Source organism: Furipterus horrens, unplaced genomic scaffold (assembly GCF_987537825.1).
Source record: "Furipterus horrens unplaced genomic scaffold, mFurHor1.1.pri manual_scaffold_9, whole genome shotgun sequence".
Taxonomy (NCBI): domain Eukaryota; kingdom Metazoa; phylum Chordata; class Mammalia; order Chiroptera; family Furipteridae; genus Furipterus; species Furipterus horrens.
The window spans coordinates 29,106,080-29,111,089 of NW_028327179.1; the positions used below are offsets into that span (position 1 = coordinate 29,106,080).

General features: G+C 40.9%; 1 pseudogene; it reads right to left on the reverse strand.

The window, feature by feature from the left end:
• Positions 1-3,741: 3,741 nt before the first annotated feature.
• On the reverse strand, positions 3,742-4,456 carry LOC150001498 (ferritin heavy chain pseudogene; annotated as a pseudogene).
• Between the last annotated feature and the right edge of the window lie 554 nt (positions 4,457-5,010).

Consider the following 5,010-nt stretch of genomic DNA (forward strand, 5'->3'; position numbering starts at 1 on the left):
TCATTTGCAGACTTGCATGTAAGGTTTCATGGTGTTAGTCACTACCCTCATTCTGCTTCCTGAATTCCCTGTGGGCCTGGACACGTTCATGTTCACTGGGGCAGGGCATGAATGGGTACTATCAGTTCACTGTAGATACCCTAATGTCTGTATTAGTTACACTGGCAGGAGTCGAGGATTCCAGGAAGTTTTGTGAGTCCTCAGGGGAAACATAGGAGCTTGAAACCCAGGACCAGTGTGGGAAAGTGGATTTGAGACTCAGTAAGGAATATGGAATTTACCGTCTTTTCCCTCACAACGTGGTTCTCTATCTGATCCCTGGAGTCCAAGCTGTCACTCATTCATCCCTGTGTCTGGTCGCCATCTCTGCAATGACAGGGGATGGTTTTCTATGCCTTCCTGTGCTAATTATTTTATTAGCTGGATGAGGGCCACCTCACAGGATTTGTCCTGTCTTTTGTGATGATTCACTGACTTGGCCAGAGAAAGGAAATAACATTCTCATCATTAACTTTTTAAAGGAAGTGTATTTTACTTTTATTGACTGTGTGGTTAGACAGAGGCAAGAACAAACAAGTGCTGGACTGGAAGACAGAAGATATGGCTCTAGCTTGATCCTACCCATAACAGCCTTGTAGCTTTGGGTAAATCCTTCAGCTTTCTGAGCCTTGGTTTCCCCAACCATAAAATGAGGGTTTTTTTTTTAGGGTAATCTTTATGGTTTTAAAGCTATTTACAGACTTAAAAATCTATATTTAACCATATATTTTGGTAAGGATTCTACATTTATTAATCCTTTATGAGACGGATAATTAGTAAACTTATAGGATGACAAATATTGCCTTAAATTCATGGTTCAGGGTGGACAGTTAAAATCAGAGTTACCAAGGAACGAATTACAAAACTATTGAGCATAGACCAGCCTTAAAGGAAGGTGTTTTACAGGTGAGGACATTGAGGCTTCAAAAGGTAAAATAGTTTATTTAAGGTCATGTAGTTAGTTAAGGAGGGGATGGAGCCAATGTTTAAACCCAGATCTCCCAGAAACTAAAGCCCTCAACTGTAATCAACACAGTGTGAATCTTCCACTTATTCAGACCTTAAGCTTATGTCCCTTACTTGATGGCACTAGCCACTGAAGTTTTCTTTAATCATAATGATTCTCAACTGCTGATGGAAGGAGCAAAGCAAGGAGTAGTTTGAAAGATCTTCCCAGTTAATTCTGATACACAGACCTCTCTGCCTCTAAACTCACCTTGAGGCATTACCTGGCCAGAGTCAGACTGATGTGATTACATAAACAATACCTTACTGTGGCTGGTGTGGTTCGGTGGATTGGGCACCAGCCTGCGAACCAAATGGTCACCAGTTCGATTTCCAGTCAGGGCACAAACCTGGCTTGTGGGCCAGGTCTCCGGTTGGGGGTGCATGAGAGGCAACCACACATTGACGTTTCTCTCCCTCTCTTTTTCCCTTCTTTCCCCTCTCCCTAATAAATAAAATCTTAACAAACAAACAAACCAGTACCTTACTGGAGTACTTCCTGTCCTGTGCAGATTCTCATTTCTGCTACTGTCAGTATGGCTTTGGAGGAGGCAAGGGCATCGGACACAATTGTTTCTCTTGTCTCCCTAGTGGGAGATGGAAGCAAAAGGAATTGGATAATGCAATGTCATGCACCCAGGGGTCACAGAATTGACACAGGGACCCACACTTTAAGACTCTAGCCCCCAAAAGACATTGTCTTTCTAGCCGATTCAATTAATAATGTATTGTGTGCATAGAAGGGAAAATGTCACATTTTTCTCCCTGGAGTTTCCTAGTAGGCTTATCATTTCAGTGACATTAATTTATTCAGAGTACCTGTCCAGCCAGCAATTGACAAATACCAAATGGAGGGGAATGGTTTCTTAAACAGACATTTCCATGGGGAAAAAACAAAAACAAAAACAAAAAAAACCCAAGAAACAAAACAATGACTTTCTAGACTTTCAATGATTGGCCCCAGAAAAATCTTCATCAAGGTTCTTAAGAAGGTTTAAGTACTGAAAACAGAGAGTGGCTTTCATTGTTCATATCATCTTTAAAAGTAATAAAAAGTATTAATTCCTTTTTGAAAATAAAAATATTAGCACTTAGAATTTCAGTTCGTTCGGCAGCCGTCCGTCTCGAGAGACGATGGTGTAACTTCTTAAGAGTCTATCTGCACCGCCGAGAATGGCTGTGCAGTCTGACTCGGGAGTGACACGGTATCTGTCTCCTCCCGTGTTGAATCGACATCTGGAGTGTCCTCTCCAGTGAAGCTGAAGCTACAGAGCCTGGGCAGTGTGATATGGAGGGTCTGCTGTTGCCCATGCAGCAGACCCCCCCTCTCTTCGCAGCTGAAGGGTCCAAGGGAAAGACGGAGTCAATACAGCTTGGCTTCAGGTGCGCCGCAGGAGTTGCCGGTGTTGACTACAACGTCAAACCGCCTTAGGGACTCCGGCTCCAGATTTTCTGTCAGGGTTTACTCCCTTAGCCTTTCCCCTGAAGAGGTATGCCGCAAGGCAGCGGAGGTTTTTTGGAGTCAGAGTTTTCCTTCTCTGATGTGCCCTGACTGGAAGATCGAACCAGCGACACTTAGCTCGCAGGCCGACGCTCAATCCACTGAGCCAAACCAGCCAGGGTTAGAATTTCAGTAATTTATTTTAATACCACACAGACAAAGCCCCAGATAGTCTTAATCCATAATTCTTTATAATCTAAAATACCTTCATTTGGTCTTCTTTTTATAGTTTGATTTCTTCTTTTCCCTTTTGCTGAAGAAATACTAAATTATTGCTCAGTATGCTCAGTATGGTTGCACTCAGCTAATTGTGAAAAGTCAGAAGCATACAGCTATAGGATTTGACTAAATAAAGGTACAATAGAATATAATGTTGCCATTTAAAAGAATGAGACAGCTCTATAAGGAATGATCTAAGATATATAGTTAAAGTTTAAAAAGCAAGCTATGGAAGAACTTGTAAGCTACCATTTATATAAATAAAAACACATCTATGTTTATACATTGCCTAGCTGTAAAAGGATGTCTAAGGAACTTGTAATGGTGGCTGTCTCTGGGGAGAAACTTACTGCTGGGATATTGGAGGGATATTCTATATATACCCTGTTGTTCTTTTTATATAGTATATCATGTTCATGCATTACCTATTCAGATTTTGTTTTATAAAGCAGGAAGTAGAGCTATTTTTATTGAGATGGAAAAATACAAAAGATATATTGTTAGGTACAAAAAGCAAGTTGCAGAATAGTATGAATAGTAATATATGATTCTGTTTATGTAAAGTAATTATACACATATATATGTATGTGTATACATACATAAACATCTGTAAGGATATACAGCAAATTGTAAACAATGGTCCCGCTAGAGAGTAGCAAATAAGTGTGTGCATGTATGTATGTGTATGGGCTTTTATTTTTTAAATCCTATGTACTTCTATATTATCTGAATTTTTTTTTACACAAAATCTGTACTAATTCAAAATAAATAATTCATAAAACCCAAACCCAACCAAAGGATTCACTTTTTTGGGGTGTAGTACCAAGTTACTTTATTTGAAGGAATGGTACAAATGAAGGACACAAGTGGATGATTTGGAGCAAGTTATAGAAAAGGTAAAGATAACTTCAATATGCGTGTACTGCTTTGGTGACCATGGAAGTCACTCCTGTGGCTGTGGGAAGGCAACCTAAGGCTTAGCTCTCTGTACTGTCTTCCAGAGTGTGCTTGTCAAAGAGATACTCTGCTGTGCCAGATTCAGGGGCCCCCAACCTGCACAAGTTGGTTATGTGGTCACTCTCTTTGATGGCTTGCACCTGCTCACCCAGGTAGTAAGTCTCAATGAAGTCACACAAATCAGGGTCATTTTTTTCAGGGGCCAGTTTGTGCATGTCCAGAAGTAACTGATTCACACTTTTTTCTAAGTGTAATGCACACTCCATTGCATTCAGCCCATTCTCCCAGTCATCATGGACTGGTGTCTTGATATCCTGAAGAAATATTTGGCCACCTTGTTGGTTCTACAGCTTCATCAGTTTCTCAGCATGTTCCCTCTCCCCATGAGATTGGTGATGAAAATATTTGGCAAAGTTCTTCCAAGCCATATCATCATGGTCAAAGTAGTAAGACATAGACAGGTAGACATAGGAAGCTTAGAGTTCCAAGTTGATCTGGCAGTTGATGGCGGCCTCTGAGTCCTGGTGGTAGTTCTGGTGCACCTGCAAGGTGGATGTGGTCATCATGATGGGCAGCTGAGGACAGGTGGCTTCGTGGCACTGGCACAATCACGGGGGCCTTGAGGTGGTCTGAGGACACTGTGAGGAGGTGACAGAAGGATGGATTTGGGTGGCTGGCTGGGATTGGGGTGGAGCCCCGGGACCCATTCAAGCACTGTTAAAGCAGAAAGCCACAGTGGCTCTCACAAAGACTCAAAGGATTTACTTGACTTGTACTCAACTATAAACAAAATTTCCCAGATCAGCCTTTCTGGTCAGCCATATTTTGTTTTTACATCTCATGGATTCACTTTAGATTTTTCCTTGACCTCTTCTCTGAAATTTCCTGGACTTTCTGTTTCTTTACTCTCTTATATTCCCTTTTATTAGTAGGACCCAGCTATGGTCATGACCAAGAAATCTTAGTAATAGTACAGATGATTCCTCACTCAACATCTTTCCCTTTAAATCAATCTGGAATGATGCAGCTAAAATCCTTCTCATTCCTATTTTAGAGACTTCAACGTAGGCTAGATCTAACTATCTACCCATTCCAAGAAAACTTCTGTGCTTTACGGATTATTCTTATCAGCACACAAATATAGCTCCAATCTCAAACTAAAACAAAACCCTTGGTTTTTGTTGTTGTTTGATTTTAGTGAAATTAGAAAACCTCTACTTACCCTCTCTCAGCTCCACATTCTCTCCAAATACTATCCCATTTCTCTATACTCCTTTCCAGTAATTTTC